The 25,049-nt window shown below is 43.0% G+C and overlaps 1 protein-coding gene, 3 non-coding genes and 1 pseudogene across 4 annotated transcripts in view; 4 read left to right on the forward strand and 1 right to left on the reverse strand.

Moving 5' to 3' along the window:
• The window catches only part of LOC132383845 (uncharacterized), a 405,546-nt gene that overhangs the window by 166,954 nt on the left and 213,543 nt on the right, over window positions 1–25,049 (forward strand). The gene's annotated exons all lie outside the window — the stretch shown is intronic.
• The window catches only part of LOC132383850 (uncharacterized), an 81,970-nt pseudogene that overhangs the window by 41,925 nt on the left and 14,996 nt on the right, over window positions 1–25,049 (forward strand).
• On the forward strand, window positions 5,335–5,406 carry trnam-cau (transfer RNA methionine (anticodon CAU)). The gene has a single exon. It is a non-coding gene; the product is annotated as a tRNA-Met (tRNA).
• Window positions 5,524–5,597, forward strand: trnan-guu (transfer RNA asparagine (anticodon GUU)). The gene has a single exon. It is a non-coding gene; the product is annotated as a tRNA-Asn (tRNA).
• On the reverse strand, window positions 7,220–7,291 carry trnag-ccc (transfer RNA glycine (anticodon CCC)). The gene has a single exon. It is a non-coding gene; the product is annotated as a tRNA-Gly (tRNA).

Here is a 25,049-nt window from a genome sequence, read left to right on the forward strand (position 1 = left end):
CCGGGACGCCTCTCTGCGTAGTAGGCTGATTGACTTTTATGCACGGTTCGATGTACAGAACGACGTGGCAGCGAGAAAGCCCCGTCTCCCGGAGGAGCGACACTGTCTCTGGCCGCAGCTGCTGTGAGGGTGATCCTCACAAAGATCACCCCGCGTAAATCTGCGGTGCCTGATAACATAGATCGTCCGATGCTGAGTGACTAAGCAGCCCTGTTAGCAGAGATTCAAACAGACACCTTCAACATCTCTTCAGAAGTGTGTTCTGTCCCCTCGGGTTTCAAGACAATCGCCATCATCCCGGTGAACACGAGGGCGACAGTAAACTGAATTAATAACTATCGTCCTGTGGCGCTCATTTCAATTAACATGAGATGCTTTGAGCAGCTGGTTATGTATCGCATTAAGTTCCATTTTCTAAAACTATTCAACCGTTTCCAGTTCGCTCAATTCGGTCCATTGATTATGCCATATCCTTTCAACTTCAATGCACCTTTCCCCATCTGGAAAATGGCTCCTCAGCTGCCTGGACATTGTTGATCTCCAGTTCAGCTCAGCGTTTAACACAATCATCCCAGAACGCTGGTGAATAAAATGTTTTCGGTCTCAACAACTTTCTCTGTAACAGGACAGTACATTCTTGACAGAAAGACCAGTTAGGACGTCTGTCTAGCTCCATCTGTCACAACGTCGGACCGTTGGTAGAGTATTCTTAGGGCTCTGAGCTTTTTACTGTTGTTTTCCTGTATTTTTGCGTTTTTAAAATTATAATTATAAGGTATCTTCCGCTTCGGGGTGGTATCTGTCATAGTTAGAGCTTCTCTAGATTGCATATAACTTGCAATAGTCTTTGGATACTTGCAGTTAATTCCCCTCGAGACTTTGCAGGTGTCAAATCTAGTGTCCTTGGACCCGTCTCTTTATCGGAATGGCTTTTTGTAAGCCTGTCAAGAGTCTGGTGTTTTATATAGCTGGGCACGGATTCTTTTCTGCCTGGAGTGTATGTAAAATGGCAATGTTAATCTATTCTGTATTGGTGGCCCTGATCCCTGTCCAGTGAATTTGCAGCCGAGTTTATTCTGGCCTATCTAAGATCTTATAAGTTCTGCAGTATTGTCTCTTTTGTTATTAACACGCCTAGTTTTGTTTATTCCTTCTGAGTCTGCTTGATACTACAATTGTGTCCAAAGATCCAGTGTGATAGTTTTCCTCATCAACCATTCGTGTAAGCTGCTCGAAAAACTCTATCAGACCGGTTACACATAATCCTACTATGAACAAAGCTATGTTGACTGTCTCTAATCAGGCCCTGTCTATCCAAATATACGTATTGTGTATATCTGATTCTCGAGAATATTCCAATAATGTACTCATTGCTGACTTCAGATTCAGCGACGTCTAATTTCATAGAATCTTTCTTAAACAACATAACAACAAACCTTCTGGACATCATCCGTGGTTAAGAATATTTGAACTATATCTGCGATGGCCCCTGCAATTTCTGCACTAACCTTCAACAAGGACAAAGAGGACACCTTACGAGGCCGTGGGGTGTTTTGACCACGATTTGCCTTCTCGTTTGTAATCAGAATAGTGTCTATGACCTCAGTATTGTTTTATCTTAGTTATATAGACTGTCCGTCCATTTCTTGGGAAAATAAATGTGCTAAATTTTCATTTAAGTTCTCCCCAGTCTCCTTTGGCTCCATTTACAGATGACCACGCTGATATTGTCCTTGCTATTCTTTTGTTCTTAATATATCTGTAGATGCCCTTGGGATTCTCCTTCCCCTTGACTGCCAGAGCAGCCTTCTACTTTCCTTTCGCCCTCCTGATTTTTTTCTTATGTGTTGTCTAAAATTCTTTTCATCATCAAAGCGTCATGCGTCCCTCGTCTCTGATGTATCAAGGTGCACACTTGTGTCCCAGTCTATGGCACAGGGAGAAATCTGCAAAACTATCAAAATATGTCGGCTCATCATTCTCAGTCCAGCGCTGGCTATTAATTTCACTTCCTGCGGAAAGAAAGAGCAAGTCGTTGGTCTCCATGGCCCGGGACACCGTGTCTACATCTGTATCCCACAACCAAGTTAATCATGTCTTTTGAACATTTTTGTCCCGCGTATCCACCTTTGCCTCGCCTACCACGCCCCAATCACTGGGTGTCGTCCCGTAGCCTCCCATAACTGAACAGGCTGAGGCGCTTGGGAAGCGGAAGCATCTGAATGTCGCCAGCTCATCTGGGACAGAAGGACTTCATGGCAGAGATATGAAAGAGTAGCTGAACGGGTGGTGGAAGCATTAGTTGCTCCTTTTCAAGAATCACTAGATATAGAAATGTTTCCGGACATTGGAAAATTGCAAATATCTCCACACATTTTTGAGGAACAGAAGTGGGTAACAGTCAAATGGACTGATTTCAGTGTTTAACATGACGTCAGACTCCATTATTAAGCATTATATAACGAACAATATATTTTCTAAGTGACTGATTTACTAAATAGGGAGAAAATTCAAACATTAGAGGTACTAATGAAGCTGGGTGTCCTTGTACAGGATTCCCCAAATGCTGGCTTGCAGCTGAGTTGGGAGGAAGGTGGCAAATACAATGTTAGCTTTCACTTTGAGACGACACAGGTACAGTTTAATCCCATGTTAGAAAGGCAGAGACTGGTCACGGTCACGTGATGGGTGGATTTATTCAAGAGGAAACAAAGAGGCTTTAGCAGTAAATTTAAGTACGGTTCACAAAATAGGCAAATCAAAAACATTTGCACACATTAGTCTCTGTACAGTATGAGAGTGCAGGTTTAATTCTTACCTGTCAGTCTCTGGTACAGTGTGAGGGTGGGGTTCCTCCAGTACCTGTCAGTTTCTGATACATTGTGAGAGTGTGGGTTTCATTCGGTACCTGTCAGTCTCTGGTATAATATCAATTTAATATTTTGGGAACTCATTCCAAGACCAGACAAAGAGCTCATATCAAGAGTCTGCCTCTGGGAGGGAAAAAAACAATTTCTTTACTCAAAAAGCGTCTTTAACTTACATTTTTCTGTGGCTTGTTTTGGTATGTGCTAATAGCTTTTAATCAATTAATCAATTCGAATTTTATTTTTGCAATATAAGAACATTTCTCAGAATATATACTTAAACAAAGATTTGGGAAGCTGCTACGAGGACGCAGATTCACTGGTTTGGTAAGTGAGATAGAAGACATGGATCAACGCACACAGAATGCTGGAGGAACTCAGCAGGCCAGGCAGCATCTATGGAAAAGAGAACAGTCGATTTTTCGGGCCAGGACTCTTCAGCAGGACTGGAGAAAAAAATTATGAGTAGTAGAATTAAAAGGTGGAGGGAGGAAAGGGAGCAACAAAGTGATAGGTGAATCTGGGAGGGGCTGGGGTGCAGCAAGCAATTGTTTGTCGAAAGAGACACAGGACTGGAAAAGAGGGAGTCTGAAAGGAGAGGGCAGAAGGCCATGGAAGAAACCAAACAGAGGAGGAGCACCAGAGGGAGGCGGTGGGCAGGCAAGGAGATAAGGTGAGAGAAGGAAAAGGAAATTCTGAAGGGGAGGGGGCATTACCGGAAGTTCGAGAAATCAAGGCAGGATCGGATTGAATAGCGGGCAGTCCGGAGAAGCTGGATACCCCCTCCGACTTGTGTTTTCTATCTTTCAATGTTCGCTCTTTGTGCTCGGTGACTCAGAAAGAAGATTTCAAGTACGTTTGACAACCCGGATATATTTCAATGAGAAATCGTATGCTTGCATGTAACGAAATCCAGGTTGGTGCCTGTGAATTGAAAAATCGGCGGGAAATCACAGATTGCGAAATTCAGAGCAACATTCACAAAATGCTGGAGTAACTCAACTGGCCACGGGATAAGCAAGTGCCAGTCTGTATTCACACCGTTCTACGTAGGATAGTTGAAACCCGACCTTTACAGTGTCAGTCACACAGCTTTGGTGCAGGAATGGAACCCCCCTCCCCCCGTGTGGCAGGGAGGGGCGAAGCATCAGCGATACTCCACATCTCCCCATCCGTCACTAACTGTTCCGGCTGTGATGGTCTGAACATGACACCAACAGTTAATCCCGGAGGAGGAATTGTTGCATTTGATGTCAGCGTTTGCAGTACATTAATGGCGCGAGTTCCGCTTCACTAGTTGATCTGCAGTTTCAACACTGAAGGAACTCGGGCAGACATCCAATCATCAGGACAGTATAAGGAAGTGTAACCCCTTGGGTCACCTCGGGCTCGCTCACACTCGTTCTCGTCTAGGGGGAGCAGCCTTCGGCCCCGCCAATCTGGGTAATCAGCTGGTGTGGGTGCTGTGTGATGTCCCCGCCTCGCCCCAAAACAGACAGTACACCATATGCGATTAAATGAGTACAATTTATAAAGATTACTATAACTAAGTGATTAATAACGATACAGTATATATGAAGAGAAAAAATAAAGAAAAGGCGCCAAACTTATCAAAGTCCAAACCACTTCGTGCACAACCGTTGGAGCTCAATTTCTGAAGTCTTCTGGCCACCATTCGATCCCCTCCGAACTCCTCGACTCGCAGCTCAGGACCCTCCGAAGTGGTCAACCAAGCACTTCTAGCTTCATCCCCCCCCCCTCGGAGTATCTCCGGGCCACGGACCCCCGCTTGGGGTCCGTTCTCGCCCAGTTTACAGCATTGCGTCCTCTCTCGCGACCCCTCGCGCCGATCTGCCCAAAAGCCCGTCAACAAAAGCTTACAGACTCAGAAGAAAGAACATCAATCGCCATTTGATTTACAAAGGAATACAATTCTCGTTATCAGTAAATTAGCATTCCTGCTAGTTAACAAAACAAAGAAGCCCTTTTGATTACATGCACAGTAACAAAAAAAAGGAAGAAACCCCCTTTACAGAAGTTAATGGCACCTGGGGTGAAAACGTCGTTATTTATTTTTTAAAAAGCCGACCAGAGGGATGTATTGTCCGTCTGAATATTTAAATGATGTAAAATGCATTTCAGTGGCGAAATATCGGGAACGAGGTTCAAGACAGATAGAGCATAATCGGCAGATAGATAATAACTGGGTGAGTCAGAGAGTAGGGAAGGTGGAGAGAACGAGAAAGAGTAGAAACAAGGAATCATCAAAAGAAACTGAAGAACGTGAGTATGAAACGGGAAAAAGACGGAATGGACCCAGACATATACAGACACAGACATGTACAGACACAGGCACAGACCCAGACCTTGCATGTACAGATTCAGACAGAGACATAAACGAATGCATACATACACACACACGAAAAAGCGCAGCATTCACAGTTCAAGAATTGATTACACTTTCTGTAGCAGAGTGGCGCAGCGGAAGCGTGCTGGGCCCATAACCCAGAGGTCGATGGATCGAAACCATCCTCTGCTATATTCTCTGTTGGCGGCAGCTGGTATTCAACTTTGTTTTTTAAAACACTATGCACCTATAACAAGAAATTGCATTTCAATTGGAATTTATCATTTATTCGTACTCTTTTAAATAGTCGTCTCTGTGGCGCAATCGGTCAGCGCGTTCGGCTGTTAACCGAAAGGTTGGTGGTTCGAGCCCACCCAGGGACGCTAGTGATCCACTGGTTTATTTTCTGTGGAATAAAATACACAGTCGGTTTTTTCAGGCCGAAACACTTCTTCAGGATCACGAAGCAGCCTGTGTGCTGAGTTCCTCCAGCATTTTGTGTATGTTGCATCTACACACATTCCCGTCTGTGATTCAACTGTTACACTGCGAAGTCACTTGCGTGGAATGGAATTCAATGGACTTTATTAATTACGTCCTTCACATACTTGAAGAGTAAACATTTTACGTTACGTCTCCGTCTAAATGTGCAATGTACAACATAGCAATATGTAATAAATAGTATGTACAACAGGACAGTCAATATAACATAGGAATACGATTGTATCAGCGTGAATTAGTCGGTCTGATGGCCTGGTGGAAGAAGCTGTCCCGGAGCCTTTTGGTACTGGCTTTTATGCTGCTGTACTCTTTCCCGGATGGTAGCAGCAGGAACAGTTTGAGATTGGGGTGACGCGGGTCCCCAACGATCCTTCGGGTCCTATTTCACACCTGTCTCTGTAAATGTCCTGAATACTGTGAAGATCATATCAACAGACACGCTAGCTAGGCTGTCCGCACCGCTCCTTGCAGATTCCTACGATTGAGGGAATTACAGTTCCCATCCCGGGTAGTGATGCATCCATACCGGATGGTCCCCTGTAGAAAGTCTTTAGGATTTGGGGATCCGTGTTAAATTTCTTCAACCGTCTGAGGTGAAAGAAACGCTGTTGTGCCCTTTTCACCACGCAGCCGGTGTGTACAGACCTCGTGAGATCCTCGCTGATGTGTATGCCGAGGAAATGAAAGCCGTTCACCCTCTCAACACAGATCCATTGAAGTCAATAGGGGATGCCTACTCTGAAGAAGTGTGAATCTTCTCATCGATGAGAGTTCAGTGAAACCCTTTCTCACTGCTCCCCCTCTGTGATCTCAGCTCTTTTTTTCAGCTGGGTACCTCTGCGCTGTCCGGAGGCCGGCGCTCCCTACTGCTGCCGCAACGGGCTCAGTGGGATTTGAATCTGTTCTACGTGTTTCGGTCACATATACCGAAATACAGTTAAACGCTTCTCATCCTCACTGTTCATAGAGATCAAATCATTACACAGTGTATTGGGAGAGAACAAGGTGAAGCAATAACAAAATGCAGAATAAAGTGTAACAGCGAAAGGGAAAGCACGGTGTAGGTAAATAATAATGTGCAGCTTCATGCCGAGGTGGATTGTGAGGTCAAGCGTCCGTCCGATCTAACGGGAAACCATTCAATAGACACAGCAGTGGGACTGAAACTATCCCTGAGACTGTGAATTGTGCTTTCAGGCTTTTGTACTTTCTGCCAGATGAACGAGGGGAACGAGAGAATATCCGGGTCGCGTTGTGTCTTTGATCACGATTCTGCCTGTTCGATTTGACCAGAAAGTGTGCGTTTCCTCGAGCCGATTCCTTGGAACTAACGGACTTCCCGGGTCTAATGTTGTGTTTTTCATTCAGTTTGGGGTCCTGGCTCATCCAACATGAGGGATCACCACCATCGTACATGAGGGATCCATCTGATCCAATGGAGTGAACTTCATTCACAGCAAATTGCCCGTGAATTCTGCGTTCATAGTTCTAAAAGTGAACGACCTGCGATAGCCGGGAATCGAACCCGGGTCAACGGCTTGGGAAGCAGCTATGCTCACCACTATACCACCATCGCACCCCGATACAAACGAGAATGTTCTCTTGTGCTATAAGATTCTGTCACTCGAATATCATTTTCTGAGCTGTTTTCTGAAGGATCATTCCTCTCTCCGTTGCAGTTCCTATTCTGATCACTGGATATCGCGACATTCCGACAGACCGGAGAAACACAGCACCTGGGATCCGAGTAAATGGAGAATCGACCCGAGAGATTCGAAGGGCTGCAAATGGTTTTCTGCTTCACGTTTCAGGAAGGGGGAAACAACTGCTGATTATAATTGTCCGTTCAAACAACACGCAGTTGGATGCTAATGGGAACCCTTCCTTTGGCCAGTCCTTGAACTCAGTAAATGACTGAATTGCTGAAGAATGCTGAGACTCCTCCAGTCACACAGTGAGGAGGGGATGAGTAAAAAGCGCCAGCTCTGCACTCAACGGACAAACATCAGAGTGACTTTATGAACTCTCCTGAACCCTGACATCCGTATGAGATTCCACACTCTTGTTTATACCTCGTTAGTTCAATCCCCGCCTGTCACGCAGGAGACCGGGGTGAAATTTACCGATGGGGAGAAAATTTTCCTGCTTCACATGAAACCGGTATGAGAAGATGGGACAATCTAGTGTGCAAATAGCCCGGAACTGGAGAGTTTCCCGAGAACGAGAACGTTCTGTTCAGCGTTTTTTTTTCAGTCATCCCTCATCGTGACTGTATCTCAACGCTGTTCGGCGTTACACTCGGTGACCAAATCCTTCACTCCGAAACATTAAACAGGGGCAGTTGCTGTGAGATATGAACTTCCGCACTTTCCCAGCACTCCTGCCGACGCTCTCAGTTTGTCTGGGTGACTGTGTGGAGAAGACAGAGAAAGGAACAGCTGAAACACTTTGGAGAGAACGATACCATGCGGACGTGTTTACCGCCGGGCGTAAAGCCACGCAGCCCCTCCTGCAACACAGGACCCTCGGAACAGACGCTTACAAAGTGCACTGGAGGAATGTACGCTTAAATTTTGTGACGATTTTACAACACGGGTTGCGTGGCTCGGCCCCTAGACCTGATTCATAGGAGAACACATGAAGAGGGTTCGAGTTGCTGACAGTGGCGGTTGATGATGCTGGTTGTGAATGCGTGGGAATGTTGGGAAATAATGTATGTTCAGGTGGGGGGGGGGGGGCGAGTGTCTAGAAAAGGAACCGGAACTGAAGAGTCTGGTGAGTGCGGGTGAAGGTTGGAATGAAGTTGAATCTAGATCTGGAAAACGGAAGAAAGTTGCATAATCTGGGAATGATTTCAACTGATCGAGAGGAAGGGCTGGATATTTTGAAAAAAAATGAAATTCAACTTCAAGTTACAGTATTGTTTAAATTTGACCCGGAACAACCTTCTTTTATCAATCCCATTAAATTAACTGTTGCAACACGCAAAATGCTGTAGGCACTCAACAGTCCAGGCAGCATCTATGGAAAAGAGTTCAGTCGACAATTCATGCCGAGACCATTCATCAGCCCCGATTTCCTCCAGCAATTTAACCAGAGAGTTGAAATCTGCTTTAGGGATTATAGATTGTGCTCAACATTAAGAAGAGTTTAATAGCAATTACTTCTCATTTGATTACGAAAATACGTCTAGATACATCTGATAAAACTAAGAAATACTGGGATGGCGAGTCTGTCGGGACCCTGGGGACTTGTGGAAACTGTAGTGATTTCTTTTGAACTTACAGAACTTACCTTTAACATCTTGGACTGTTTTTACTGTGCCCATAGTCTGTTTTTTTTAATCAATTATGCTATTGTTTGCACTGTTGTAACTATATGTTGTAATTATGTGGTTTTGTGCATGTCTCGTAGCTTTAGTTTTTGGTCTTGTTTTTGTCTGGTGGATTTTGGAGCTCCTTTCCGGGGAACGTGCTAAACGCTAGCGCGATATTAATACGCAGCAGCCTCTCCGGACTCTGGATTGGGGATTGCCAAACGTTACGTGGATTTTCTGGTGTAGTCTGTTTTGTCATATGTTTTAGTGTTATCATTCTGGGGGAATGTTGTCTCATTTTTTAACTGCATTGCATTTGTGGTTTCTAAATGACAATAAACTGAATCTGAATCTGAATCTGAAAAAGAATTTCAGATAACTTTATCTACAGAGAAATGGGAGAAAATTCATAAACTATTTAATACTTCTTCAATGTGTGCCAGAGACACTTTGATACAATTGATGGTGCTTCATAGAGCTCATATGTCCAAAGATAAGTTAGCTCGTTTTTACCCTCATAAAAATCCTCTTTGTGGTAGATGTAATTCTGAAGTAGCTTCCTAGAAACATATGTTCTGGTCTTGTCCTCTTCCAGGAAAATATTGGAACGATATTTTTGGGATTATTTCAGTAGTTCTGCGCTTTGATTTACAACCTCATCCTATTACGGCAATTTTTGGACTACCAGTGATAGACTCCAGTCACTTATCTTCATCAGCTTGTCGTTTAATTGCATTTGTGACATTAATAGCCAGAAGATCCATTTTACTTAAATGGAAAGCTTTCAGTCCTCCTACCACTCCTCAATGTTTTTCCCACACGATAAGATATCTCAATTTGGGCTAATAATAGCAGTGGTACTATGGATCCTTCGGTTGAATTTGAAGAAACTTGGAGGCCGTTTATTCCATATTTTCATTTCATGTAATTCGACTCTTTCTGCATCCTCTTTTTAGATTTTTTGTTCATGTATACAGGAGCAGAGTTAACAAAAATTAAAATTTTAACCAATGAAACATGGCAGCACATTCTTTGTTTGTTCTTTTTAAAGTTTAGTTTTTCTTCGTCTGGGTTTTTTTCTTCCCTTTTTATAAATATATTTTTTTCATGGTTATTTACTGAGAGATTGGGAGGCTAAACACTATTTGCTATTTTAAGGATGTGTTTTTCCATGTCAACCTTTATTAATGTAATCCTGATCTCTATGTACCATTATCAATATCGATAACCTTATTAATTTGAAATGTAATAAAAGGATTGAAAAAGAAAGGAAGAGGAGGTGATGTGCTAATCGTGACTCAAGATAAGAAAGTGTGAGAAGGCGTTATATTTGAGTGCTTTATTTGGGTAAAAGTAAGATAGAATCTATGTTGCCTCATGAAAATAGAGATATTAGTGGTGTTACAACCGGTGTTCTGGTGGAGATTTCGATAGAGGAGATGAAATCATTAAATCTCATTTACTGGGAGGCAAGGTAGAGAAGGTAAAGAGATTGCAAGTTGATAGAAATGGAGAAAGGATGGAGAGTTTAACTGCATTGATATATGTGTTGTAATGGACAAGCTTATATTCCACCTCTGCTTCGATGTTACCAATGTCAGAGTTTTAGGCATATTGTGGCAGTATATCATGGGAAACTAAGTTGTAGAGAGTGTAGTGGGAACATAAGTATGAAGAAAGTGAAGCTCGAAAGTTTAATTATTGTAATTGCGAGGAGAACATAGTGCAGTTTATAAGGATGTGAGGTGCTTAAGAAGGCAGCTGGTTGATAAGGTTATAGTAAAGTGTGTCTTATGCAGATGCCTTGCGAAAAATTAAACCAAATGTTGATCAAGTATTACCAGTTGGAAAACAGAATGTGAAATCCGTGACTATATGTCGCATTACTAAAGTTCCATTACTAAACATATTTTACTTGTTGATACACTGAAGCATGTGATGTTTATAAAGCCTGTGGTGATTTGTACTGCCCAGTTACCGTTCAGAGAAAATTAAAGTTATTGTGAAAGCTGCTGAAAAGCGTCTATTCATAACTGGCGTCATGTGGGAAACTGTAAATGATGCTTTAATAGGTGGGTGTATCTCTACTTCAGTCTCCTTCTGCGGATAAATAATGGGATTAAGAATATTGCAGTGGAACGCGAGAAGTCTGATTGTCAAGACATTAAGACATTTATTTCGGATTTATCAATTTCACCCAATATCATATCTATTCAGGAAACCTGACTGTTACCACGTTTATGTTTCCCTTTGCAGGATTATGTTGTAATTAGATGTGTTAGGTTAATCGGTAGAGGGGGTGGTGTTGCAAGTTTAATAAGGAAAGGGATCGGACATAGAGTTCTGGATGTAAATAAAGTGTGAGGCACTTGTAGTAGATGTATTTGATTCAACAGTTAGGGGTTTTAAATCGGTAAATCTCTTGTGGGAAGCTTTTCTTTGATTTGTTTGAATGTATACGTAGAGACAGAGGGTGAAAGGTCTCAAGTTATCCATTCGAAGTCGGTTGCTGTGGCTTTACTGTGTTCACTTTCCAGAAGTGGCTGCGTGACCCAGGCTTCACTAGAAGAGAGATCAAGTCAACCAGCAGGGCTGTCACTGAGGCAGCAGAGAAAGGATCATCATGGGAGTGGACGTCCGGAGTGGCAGATAATCGGACAGTGTTTCCATCTTTTGCAAACCTTCCAGTAGTTGCATAGACACCTGAAGAGTAGACGATCTGTTGGATCGAAGCGACCAACAATTCTGAGAGACAGCTGCCAAGTTTTTAAGCTTACCAGCTGGAGGTGGTGCTTTAGCACTGCCGGCCCGCCACCTCGAGGGAACCTTGATCATAAGCGGGCCGAAACTCCTGAGGAGAGGTGACAGATCAACTGATGATCCCACTGGTGACAGCACAGGTCCCTTAACATTTTAGTCCAAGTGTATTTTCAATTCAATTCTAGCTCCAGCTCACTAAGGATGGTATGTTGTGGGGATTTTTGTGCACATAGTTCACTGTGGGGCCATTCATGGAATGGTTTGTTGGTAGAGGAATTTTTAGTTATTTCTAACCTTTGTGCCTTAATGATAGGAGGGCTATGAGATTTAATGTTTATAATAGGCTGAAAACTGCTGTAGATTTAACTCCAGTATCAAGCATTCTGGCTGGAGTGAGTGATGTCATAGGTGATGAAACATTGGGGAGTGATCATTATCCTATATTTTTAAGCTTGTGTTTGGAGTTATATAGGGGACCAGAATCTGCTTTTGCGAGTTGGAATTTTGGTAAATCAAATTGGGAGAGTTTTTATGTTATGAATGTCGGTCAGGGCTGAACATCGAAGATTATATGGATTTCTGCAATGAATGGTTTATGTCATATTATTCATCAAACTGCTGTGTAAGTGTCTCCTGTTAAAATGGCATTGGTAGGATGAATACAGTACCATGGAGGATGGAGGAGTGTGCAGAGGCAATTAGGGAGAGACATAAGGTGGTTGCGAGAGTTGGGAATTATCACTCTCCAAGTGATCTTATTAAGTATGAAAGGCCACAGGGTGTGGTGAGGAAATTGTTCAAGGTTCTGAAAGAGGTTTACTGGAGGTTATCTTGTGATAGTGTTGACACGACATTAAACTTAGAGATGTTTGGGGAACGATTAAGAAAATTGGGGGGGGGGGTGTTATTAACTCATAGAATTAACATTCCAGTATTGATCTAGAGAAGGCTAAGCACTGGCTTAGTAATTTTCTGCAATTCATAATCAATATAATTTAATTTTAAGAGCCTAAATGATGTAAGGATGAGGTTTTAAGTGAATACGCTGATGTATTGGAAGCCATCTTTAGCAGTGATAGTGATGTATAGTTTTTTGTGCGAATTTAAGAAAGGTTTTGATAGTACAGGTCAGACGGCTCCAGGAAAGGGTGATATATGTTATTGCATGTTTCAACAGATGGCTTACAACTCTTGAGATAATATTACCATTTTTGGATCATATTTGGAGCTTAGGCCATCTTGGTTCCTCAGAGAAAATGGTCCAAAACCTGGAAAGGCCCATAGGATCCTTCTATTTATAGCCCAATATCATTAGGGTAAACTTGAATAGAACGTATGGTAATAGAACGATTGAATTTTATTTTGGGAGAGAGAGGTGATATAGCATTTTATCAGTGCGGATTTTAAAAGTGCTGAATGACATTATGTTTGGAAGATGATATTAGGAAAGCACAGGTAAATAAGGAAGTTGCAAAATGCAGTATTTTGATATTGAAAAATCATATGATATGTTATGAGAGGATTAAATTATGGAAATTTGGAGTGAGAGGAAGGATGTACATTTTTTCCAAAGTTTTTTTATGTATGTTCCAGGCAGGTAAGGGTGGTTAAGGTACATTTGGGCTTCTATGTGCTGGAGAATGAGATTGTAGTCCTTATTTTTTAATATTATGACTACTGATACTTTCTCTGAGATAGGTACTGGTGGGAGCGGGGATATCAATTTTTGCAGATGAATGGATCTTAATGGATTAGAGGTAGAAAATTCAGTTTAATTGTAAATGGAATGTGATTCGTGATTAATAATGTTGAACAGCGGGTGAATAGATGCAGGTTTAAGCTTTCAGTAGCTAAAATATATGTGTTTTACAAAGGATCAATACATCTCTTTATTTATCCATATCATCCTCAATATTAATTGATTTGAAATTTTATGGTCAAACTCTTGACTGAGTGTCAGTGGTACGATTTTGTGGCATGTGGCTTGTTAATGAGCCGACATGGAAGCAACATGTAAAATACCGATCCCTGTAAAATAATTGCTAAATGTAAAGGAGCACTGTATATCCTTGGGTGTCTGTGTACGTATTCTTGGGGCACTACTGGCCCATCACCGTGACTCTGAGGGGGAAGCGATGCTACAAAAATCCACCGAGCTGCTCATCCACAAACTTCCCTTCCAGCATCAGGTGCAGAAGATCACGCAAGACTTCAAAACCGATCCACGCTTCCAGAGCTCAGCCATCAAAGGCCTGCAGGAGGCCATCGAGGCTTATCTGGTGAGGCTCTTTGCACCATCCACACCAAGCCAGTCACCCCTGTGCCCAAAGACATTCAGATGACCCACTGCATCTGCCAGAAGCTAGCCTAAGCCTGGCCTCAGCACCAAACACAACAAAAGGCTCATTTAAGAGCCACTGATATGGCAGATGAAAGGGTTGTCTCTTCCTGCTCATTACACTATTGCAGAGATGACACATATTATCCCCCTGACCTCTCCCTGTCGGGGCTTTGGGATTGTTTAATGGGGAATCCCAGCTCTCACACAAACTGACCTACATGTTTGCTCTCAGTCTATTTCACCACCACATCGATGTCACCCTTTAGCCTAAGACCACCCTCCACACAGCAATAACTCCACCCATCTCACACTCAGTGTGATCTTACTGCTCACGGTCCCTACATCCACTCCCAAATCACTCAGCCATATCACAAACAGCAAAGGTCCCAGTACAGATCGAAGTGAAACAGCACGTCACCAGTATCTGATCACAAAACCGCACTCTGCCATCACTCTGTTTCCTATTGCAAAGACAGTTCTGGATCCAATTTCCTAAATAGCCAGACTGAGGACCAAATGAACCGTATCAATAAACTTCGATGTGACGGCAGACCTGGGTGAGGATGGTCAGGAAAAATAAACTAGACTGCGTCTGTAGAGAAAACAAATTGAGTAAGTCCTTCATTCCAAGTAGGAAAAAAATAAGCAAATAGAAAATAATTAAAATAAATGCTGCAGATTCTGTAGTCTGAAGCAAAAGCAGAAAACAGGAAACTCCAGACCTGTCAGATCACCACCTGTACCAGGAAAATATTTGGATCTGTAACAAAGCAGGAAATTATTGCAAACCTACTAAACTTCAAACCATCAGGCAAACTCAACAGGGTTTGGTGAAAGTGATTGCACGTTTAACAAGTACAATCGAGTGGTTGGAGCAGTAACACCAACTGTGGATAAAGGGACCCAGGGACACACTGATCTGAGATGTCCAGGACACGTTTGATAAGCCGCTCCATCACAGGGGGTTGGGGAAAATGAGTGCAGACTGTGTTAAACTTGCTGATGACAAACAGAGATGGGAAATGATTTGTGAAGAGCAGTGAGGAGTATTACAAAGGGTGATGTGATTGGACCCAGGTCTGGCAGCTGGGATATTGTGGGGGAGGGAGGATGTGAACTTGTACAGTGTGACAGGAAAAATAACTAATACAGAACATTCTCTAATTGTTCAAAGGCAACAGGGTCTGGTGGTGCAGAGGGAACTTGGAGACCAGGTGCATCATTCACAAAAGTCCATTCGCAGCCTCAGACGGAATTCGGAATGTGGACTGAATGTATATGATGAAGGGGCTTCGGCCTGAAACGTTAACTCTGTTTCTCTATCCACGGGCACTGCCTGACATGCTGTGTGTTTCCAGCTGTCTCTGTGTTTTACTGGAATGTCAGAATTCCCATCTTTGAGTCAATCATTGTTCCAGATTAACATTATTAAGTTTTAGGAGATTTCAGCAGAAATTTAGAGAGTTTATGTGTCAGGTATCCAGAGTGTTAGGTGTAAACTTTACAGACTGATCAGTACCAACACTGTGCGTCTGAAGGTTTATCCAAGCGCTGTGTTTCTGTTCTGTTGCGGATAAACCATTGGAAGTTGGTGGTTGAGGGAGAGTGAACGTGGAGCTGGACGACGAGAGGCCGCTTTCAGCTCTGTCTGTCATACTGACTGTCTCCTCCCCTCCTCGCCTCTCTCTGCGCGATTTTCGGGAAGGTCGGGACACTGTGTATAAAAGGAGACAGCAGCAGTTGGTCTCTGGAGACAGACTGTCTGGTGATATCTTTCTATAAACCTACTGACTCTCACAGCTATCTTGACTACCGCTCTTCCCACCCTGTCTTCTGTACAAATGTCATCCTTTTATTCGTCGCCACCACATCTGTTCCCAGGATGAGGCTTTCCTTGCCAGAATAACAGCGATGACTTCCTTCTGCAAAGAACAAGGTTTCCCTTCCTCTCTCATTGCTGCTGCTTTCACCCTCAGTTATCCCCCCATTTTCCAGACATTTGCCCTTGCCCCATCTTCTCATTGCCATAACAGGTTTACAGTTCCCCTTGCCCTTACGTACCACCTCACGAGTGTTCGTATTCAGCACAACATTCTACATGAAGTCCACCATCTTCAAAGGGATTCCAGCACTAAACACATCCTTCCACCCACCCCACTCTCCACTTTCAGCCGGGATCACTCACTCCATAGTTCCCTGGGTCATTCTTGTGAACTGCTCTGGACCATCTTTCCTTGGATAAAGAGTCCAGCATTGCTCACAATACTCCTTGCGGATGGACAAACGTCAGCATGGACAAATGGGCCCCCATTTTTCAGATGCGTGTGGAAAAAATAACTTATTTTCATTCTTATGTTTTGCTGATTTTCATGTAATCTTCTTCTCAGATGTTAACAACATCTGCTCCACAATCACCATCAGCACTGGTGCACCACAAGGCTGTGAGCTTTGTCCACTACTCTACTCACTTTATACCAGCGATTGTGTGGCTAAATACAACTCCAATACCATATTTACGTTTGCCGATGACATCACTGTTGTTGGATTTATCAAAGGTTCTGACACATTTGCCCTCAGGAGGGAGATGGACGATCTGGTTGAATGATGCCACAATGACAACCTCTCACTCAATATCAGCAAAACCGAGGAGCTGATCACTGACGACAGGTGGAGGAAACCGGAGATACAGGAGACAGTCATCATCAGGGACTGGAGGTGGAGAGAGTCAGTAACATTAAATTTCTCAGCATTATCATTTCAGAGGATCTGTCCTGGGACTAGCAGTAAGTGCCATTATAAAGAAGGCAGCGACTCTACCTGCGTATAGTCAGCATGACACCTAAAACTTTGACATATATAGATGCACAGTGGAGAGAAACCTGATTGGATTTATCATGGCCTGATATGGAAACACAATGATTAGGAATGGAAAGGAAAGGTCTACAAGAACTTTGTGGAGATGTCAGGGGCGAGTTATTTACGCAGAGCATGGTGAGTGCATGGAATAGGCTGCTGGCAAAGGTGGTGGAGGCGGATAGCATAGAGTCTTTTAAGGGACTCCTGGATAGGTATGTGAGGCTTAGAAAAATAGAGGGCAATGGATAACAACAGTTAATTTTTAAAACAAATTTTCTAAAATAAAGTACAGGTTTGGCACAGCATCGTGGGCCAAAGGGCCTGTATTGTGCTGTAGCGTTTCAATGTTTCTAACTAGTGGATGCATCCCAGTTCATCACAGGCAAAGCCCTCCCCATCATTCAGTACACTTACAAGATGCACTTCTACAAGTAAACTGCATCCATCATCAACAACATCCTTCATCCACCTCATGCTCTCTTCTCACAGCTGCCATCGGGAAGGATGCACAGGAGCCTTATGTCCCACACCGCCAGCTTCAGGAAGAGTTTTTACCCTCCGGCAGTCATGGTCTTGAAATGACACAGGTTCCTTCACTGAACTGATTCCACAATTTGCAGACTCACTTTCAAGTATTCTACAACTGGATGTCACAGTAAAATTAATTTTTTATTTGCATGATCTGTCTTTTGCACATTAGTTGTCTGTCAGTCTTTGCTGTTTATAGTTTTCATAAGTTCCGTTGTATTCATTTTCCTGTAAGTAGCTGAAAAAAGTGAATCTGAAATTAGTACCCTTTTGTGCCAGAGGTCCCAACACACTACACCTCTACTGAACTACAATAAGGAATGCCTATTGTTTGCTCCCAACACCGCATTTTGCTAAGTCAGATAATTTGACTGTACTTGTCCTACCTGCATACAGACAGATCTTACAGAGCAAGACTCCAGAGATCAAGCTTGTCTGAATGGCATAATAACAACAACCTCTCACTCAGTGTCAGTAAGACCAAGGGACAGATTGCAGACTTCAGGAGAGGGAAACCAGACATCCATGAGCCAGTAATCATTGGACAATGAGAAGTGAAGAGAGTCAATAACTTTAAATTCCAGTGTGTCTCTGTCAGAGGATCTGTCCTGGACCCATCATATAAATATTATTGTGAAGAAAGCACGACTGCACCTTTACTTTCTCAGGGCTCTCAGAGATCCAGCATGTCATCGAAAACTTTGCCAAACTTCTATAAATGTGTGGTGGAAAGTGTGCTGACTGGTTGCAGCATGGCCTGGTATAGGATCATCAATGCCCTTTGTGGAAAATCGTACAAAAGGTAGTGGATTCAGCTCAGGTACATCACGGGTTAAACATACATAACAACTGAGCACATCTACATGAAACATAGTCGTAGAAAAGCAACATCCATCATCAAAGATCCTCACCATCCAGACAATGCTCTTTTCTCACTGCTACCATCAAGTCGAAGGAACAGGTACCTCACGACTTGCACCACCAGGTTCAAGGACAGTTACCACCCCTCAAATATCAGGGACCTGAAGAAAAGGGGACAGCGGCATTCATGCAAGGACTCATTTAGGGGCTCTGTTATATTGTTATTTCATGCTCATTACTTATTGCTATTTATTTTTCTGCATTTGCACTGTTTGTTTACAGTTTATAGTTCCTGATATTTACAGTTCACAGTTACTATTCTATAGATTTACAAAGGAGGCCTGCAGCAAATGAATTTCAGGGTTGAATGTGGTGACGTGCATGCACTGTGAGAATACAATTTACTTTGAACTTCGAACTACATGGTGAAATATGCGCACTGTTATAACAAGTGGGAAATGACCCTCGTCAAGTGTCAGATCTCTCAGTGGGAGAGAATTTTGGAAATAGGGATCATAATTCTATCTCCTTTACAATAGCATTGGAGAGAGATAGGAACAGACAAGTTCGAAAAGCATTTTCTTGTAGTAAGTGGGAATTATGAGGCTATCAGGCAGGAAATTGGAAGCTTAAATTGGAAAGATATGTTCTCAGGGAAAAGTACTGATGAAATGTTGCAAATGTTCAGGGAATATTTGTGCGGAGTTCTGGATAGGTACGTTCCAATTAGACAGGGAAGTTATGGTAGGGTACAGGAACCGTGGTGTACAAAGGCTGTAATAAATCAAGTCAAGAAGAAAAGAAAAGCTTACAAAAGGTTCAGAGAACAAGGCAATATTAGAGATCTAGAAGATTGTAAGGCTATCAGGAAGGAGCTTCGAAGGGAAATTAGGAGAGCCCCAAGGGGCCATGAGAAGGCCTTGGTAGACAGGATTAAAGAAAGCTCCAAGGACTTCTACAAGTATGTGAAGATCAAGAGGATAAGATATGAAAGTGTAGGACCTATCAAGTGTAACAGTGGGAAAGTGTGTATGGAACCAAAGGAAATAGTGGAGGTACTTTAATGAATAATTTACTTCAGTATTCACTCTGGAAAAATATCTTGGTGATTGTAGTGATGATGTGAAGCAGGCTGAAAAGCAAGGGCATGTAGATATTGAGAAAGAGAATGTGCTGGAGATTTTGGAAATCATCAATTTGTTTAAGTCACCTGGACAAGATGAGATGTAACCCAGGGTACAGCAGGGGTCAAGGGAGGAGATTGCTCAGCTGCTGGCAATGACCTTCACAGCATCAATGTGGACCGGATAGATTCTGGTGGATTAGAGGGTTGCAGATGTTGTTCTTTTATTCAAGAAACGGAGTAGATATAGCCCAGGAATTTATAGACCAGTGAGTCTTATCTCAGTGTTTGTAATTTGATGGAGAAGATCTCAAGGGTCAGGATTTATGAACTTTTGGAAAGGTATCATAAATAGGAGTAGTCGTAGTCAGTATGGCTTGGTCGTGCTTATGGTCCTGATTGAATTTTTTGAGGATGTGATTAAACACATTGTTGAAGGAAGAGCAGTAGATATAGGGTACAAGGATTTCTATGGCTTCCACATCCTTCCTGTAGTGAGGAAACCAGAACTGAGCAAGGAATTTGATAAGGTACACCATGCAAGGCTTATTGAGAAAGTAAGGAGGCATGGGATTCAAGGGGACATTGCTTTATGGATCGAGAACTGGCTCCCCCACAGAAGGCAAAGAGTGGTTGTAGACGGGTCATATTTCGCATGTGGCTCAGTGACCAGTGGTGTGCCTCAGGGATCTGTTCTGGGACTTACTCTTTGTGATTTTTATAAATGACCTGGATGAGGAAGTGGAGAGATGGGTTAATAAGCTTTCTGATGACACAAAGGTTGGAGTTGTTGTGGATAGTCTGGAGGGCTGTCAGAGGTTACAATGGGGCATTGATAGGATGCAAAACTGGTCTGAGAAGTGGCAGATGGAGCTCAACCCAGATAAGTGTGAAGTGGTTAATTTTGGTAGCTCAAATATGATGGTAGAATATAGTATTAATGTTAGGAATCTAGGCGGTGTGGAGGATCTGAGGTATCTTGGGAACCGAGTCCATAGGACACTCAAAGCAGCCGGGTAGGTTGATTCTGTGGCTAAGAAGGCATACGGTGTATTGGCCTTCATCAACCATGGAATTGAATTAAGGAGCCGAGAGGTAATGCTGCAGCTGTACAGGAACCTGGTCAGACTCAATTTGGAGTACCTGCTCAGTTCTGGTTTCCTCACGTACAGGAAGGATGTGGAAGCCATAGAAAGGGTGTCAGGGACTTTTCTCCTTGGAGCGATAGAGGATGAGCGGTAACCTAATAGAGGTGTATAAGATGATGAGAGGCCTTGATTGTGTGGATATTCAGAGGTGTTTTCCCAGGGCTAAATTGGTTGCCACGAGGACACAGGTTTAATCTGCTGGGGAGTAGGTACAGAGGAGATGTCAGGGGTAAGTTTTTACAGAGTGTGGTAAGTGAGTGGAATGGGCTGCTGGCAACCATGGTGGAGGCGTATACGATAGGGTCTTTTAAGCGACTTTTGGATAAGTACATGAAGCTTAGTAAAATAGAGGGCTATGGGTAAGCCTAGTAATTTCTAAGGTAGGGACATGTTCGGCACAAATTTGTGGGCCAAAGTGCTTGTATTGTGCTGTAGGTTTTCTATGTTTCTATTAACTTACTTTAGATTAAAATTTTGGCTTTGACAATATTTTTCCGTAGCTTTCTTTGCTCAGCAAGGGGTCAGTGGTCTAGTTACAATGTTTTATGACGTTATGACGTAGGAAGAAAGAGTGAGGAGGTCCTGAAGAATGAGCATAGAGAGCTTGGCAAGAAGTCAAAAAGCAGGGCCACAAGGGTGGTAATCTTAGGATTCCTACCTGTGCCACGTGTCTGTAAGGGTAAGAATAGGATGCTCTGGAGGATGAACACGTTGCTGTGGAACTGGTGTAGTGGGCAGGGTTTCACATTGCAGGATCATTGGGACCTATGCAAGAGAGACAGGTTACACCTAAACTACAGGGGGACCAATATCCTTGCAGGGTGGTTTGTTAGTGTTATGGGGGGGTTGGGTTAAACCAGATTTGCAGGGGGATGGAACCAGAATGCCAGAGTAGATAGTGGAGCAGGGGTAATCTTCTGAGGTGTGTCTATTTCAATGTGAGGAGTATTGTGGGGAAGGCTGATGAGCTGAGGGTGTGAAATGACGTGGATCTATGACACTGTAGCCAATTGTGAAACTTGGCTACAGGAGGGGCAGGACTGGCAGCTTAAGGTTCCAGAGTTCCGATGTTTCAGATGTGATAGAGGCAGAGGGATGAAGGGAGTGGGGGTGGCATTGCTAGTCAGTGGAAATGTTACAGTGATGCTCAGGCAGGATAGATTGGAGGACTTTTCTACTGCGGTCATATGGATAGAGCTGAGAAACAGGAAATGTATGACCACGTTAATGGGATTGTTTGGTTGTCCACCCAATAGCCAGTGAAAATTGGAGGAGCAAATTGCGGAGAGATAGCAAGCAACTGCAGGAAACTTAAAGTTGTGACAGTACTGGATTTTAATTTTCCACATATTGATTGGGACTCCCATACTGTTAAAGGTCTAGACAATTTTTTGTTTGTAATGTGCTTTCAGGAAAGTTTTCTAAATCAATATTTCGAGGTACCAATTAGAGATGATGCAAAATTAAATCTCCTATTTGGAAACGAGTTAGGACAGGTGACGGAAGTGTGTGCAGGGGAAACTTTGGTTCCAGTGATCATAACACCATTACTTTCAACTTGATCATGGATAAAGATAGATCTTGGGTTGAGGTTCTCAATTGGAAAAAGCCAAATTTGAAGAAATGAGAAAGGATCTAAAAAGTATGGATTGGGACAGGTTGTTCTCTGGCAAGGGTGTTATTGGTAAGAGGGAGGCCTTCAATAGAGAAATTTTGAGAGTGCAGAGTTTGTATGTTCCTGTCAGGATTAAAGGCAAAGTGAATAAGGATACAGAACCTTCGTTCTCTAGGGATATTGGAACTCTAATAAAGAAGAAGAGAGACATGTATGACATGAACAGAAAACAGGGAGCAAATAAGGTATTTGAGGAGCATAAAAATTACAAAAGATACTTAAAGAAATCAGGAGGGAAAAAAGAAGACATGAGGTAGCTTTGGCAGTCACGGTGAAGGATAATCCAAAGAGCTTCTACAGGTTTCTTAAGGGCAAGAGGATAATAAGAGATAACATTGGTCCTCTTGAAGATCAGTGTAGTCGGCTATGTATGGAATCAGAAGAAATGTGGGAGATCTTAAATGGGTATGTTGTGTCTGTATTTACTAAAGAAACTGGCATGGAGTCAATGGAAATAAGGCAAACAAGTAGTGAGGCCACGGAACCTATACAGATTGAAGAGGAGGCAAATTAGAGTAGATAAATCCCCTGAACCTGACAGGGTATACCCTCGGTCCTTGAAGGAGACTAGTGTTGAAATTGCAGGGGCCTGGCAGATATATTTCAAATATTGGTATCTACGGTGAGGTGCTGGAGGATTGGTGGATAGCTCATGTTGTTCCGTTGTTTAAAAAAGTCTCTAAAAGAAATCTGGGAAATTATCGGCTGGTAAGTTTGATGTCAGTAGTAGGTAAATTATTGGAAGGAGTAGTAAAAGATATGATCTACAAGTATTTAGATGGACAGGGACTTATTAGGGAGAGTCAACATGGCTTTGTGCATGGTAGGTCACATTTAACAAATCTATTAGATTTTTTGAGGAGATTACAAGGAAAGTGGATGAAGGGAAGGAAGTGGATGTTGTCTACATGGACTTCATTAAGGTCTTTGACAAGGTCCACATAGGAGGTTAGTCAGGAAGATTCAGTCGCTAGGTATACATGGTGAGATAGTAAATTGGATTAGATATTGGCTCATTGGGAGAAGCCAGAGAGTGGTAGTGGAGGACTGCTTCTCTGAGTGGAGGCCTGCGACTAGTGGTGTGCCACAGGGATCAATACTGGGTCCATTGTTATTTGTCATCTATATCAATGATCTGGATGATAATGTGGTATATTGGATCTACAAATTTGCTGATGATACAAAGATTGGAGGTGTCGTGGACACTGAGGAAGGTATTCAAAGCTTGCAGAGGGATCTGGACCAGCTGGACAAATTGTCTGAAAAACGGCAGATGAAGTTTAATACAGACTAGTGTGAGGTATTGTACTTTGGAAGGAAAAACTAAGGTAGAACATACAAGGGAAATGGGAGGGCACTGCGGAGTTCAGTAGAATAGAAGGATCTTGGAATACGGATACAAAATTCCCGAAAAGTGGCGTCACAGGTAGATAGGGTTGGAAAGAGAGCTTTCGGTACATTGGCCTTTATAAATCAGTGTTGAGTATGAGAGTTGGAATGTTATAGTGAGGTTGTATAAGGCAATGGAGAGGCCGAATTTGAAGTATTGTGTGCAGTTTTGGTCACCAAATTACAGGAAGGATATTAATAAGGTTGAAAGAGTGCAGAGAAGTGTTACAAGGATGTTGCTGGTACTTTATTCCCTGGAGCATAGAAGAATGAGGGGAGATTTGAGAGAGTTATATAAAATTATGATTGGTATAGATAGAGTGAATGCAAACAGGATTTTTCCACATAGGTTAGGGGAGAGAAAAAAAAAACAGAGGACATGGCTTAAGGGTGAAGGGGGAAAAGTTTAAAGGGAACATTGGTGGGGGGGGCTTCTTAGCACAGAGAGTGGTGGGAGTGTGAAATGAGCTGCCAAATGAAGTGGTAAATGCCGGCTCACTTTTAACATTTATGAAAAACCTGGACAGGTTCATGGATGAGAGGTGTATGGAGGGATATGGCCCAGTTGCAGGGCAGTGGGACCCGGCAGAAAAATGGTTCAGCACAGCCAAGATGGGCCTAATGGCCTGTTTCTGTGCTGTCATGTTCTATGGTTCAGTGGATATTTTTTACCCCAGATTATAAAAGATTATCCACACAAAAATATACAAAATACAAATATTAAATATTTATAAGACCGAGGAATCATATTAACATGTGAATATTACTGTCTATAACACTCAGTTCCTGTGGGTGGGGTCACCGTTCCCGGAAATTCCCCCCTGTACCCACTCTGTTGCAATGCTCGTAATTTCTCAGCGGCTCCACTGATTGACAGCTCACTCTGCACCGCCTCCTGGGCTGTTGAGACAGCGCGTTTGCCGTTCTGTAACGAGCTGACGTCACCGAGGTCCCACCTGCACAGACGTTGTTGCCTGGGGAACGGTCCGGGATGGTGGGCACGGGGTTGTAGTAAAGTGGAGTCGGTCTCTACTTTGGGTTTTGGCTCCACTGTGGGAATGGCCTTTCCTCATCCTGCCCACGGAACAGTGAGTGTCTGTCAGCGCCTCACCGCACCGGCTCCCTGCCTCAGGTACAATATTTAAACCATATTTTCACAGTTACATGGATAGGAAAGGTTGAGAGGGACACGGGCCTAACAACTTGGTCGACGTGGATGAGTTTTACCGAAGGGACGGTTTCAGTTCTGTATAAATCACTGGGCAGGATGTACACAGTGAATGACAGGTTCCTGAGAAGGTTTAGTGAACAGAGACTTTGTGGGTTTCTGCCCCCAC

The sequence above is a fragment of the Hypanus sabinus genome, chromosome 31, assembly GCF_030144855.1.
Source record: "Hypanus sabinus isolate sHypSab1 chromosome 31, sHypSab1.hap1, whole genome shotgun sequence".
Lineage (NCBI taxonomy): Eukaryota > Metazoa > Chordata > Chondrichthyes > Myliobatiformes > Dasyatidae > Hypanus > Hypanus sabinus.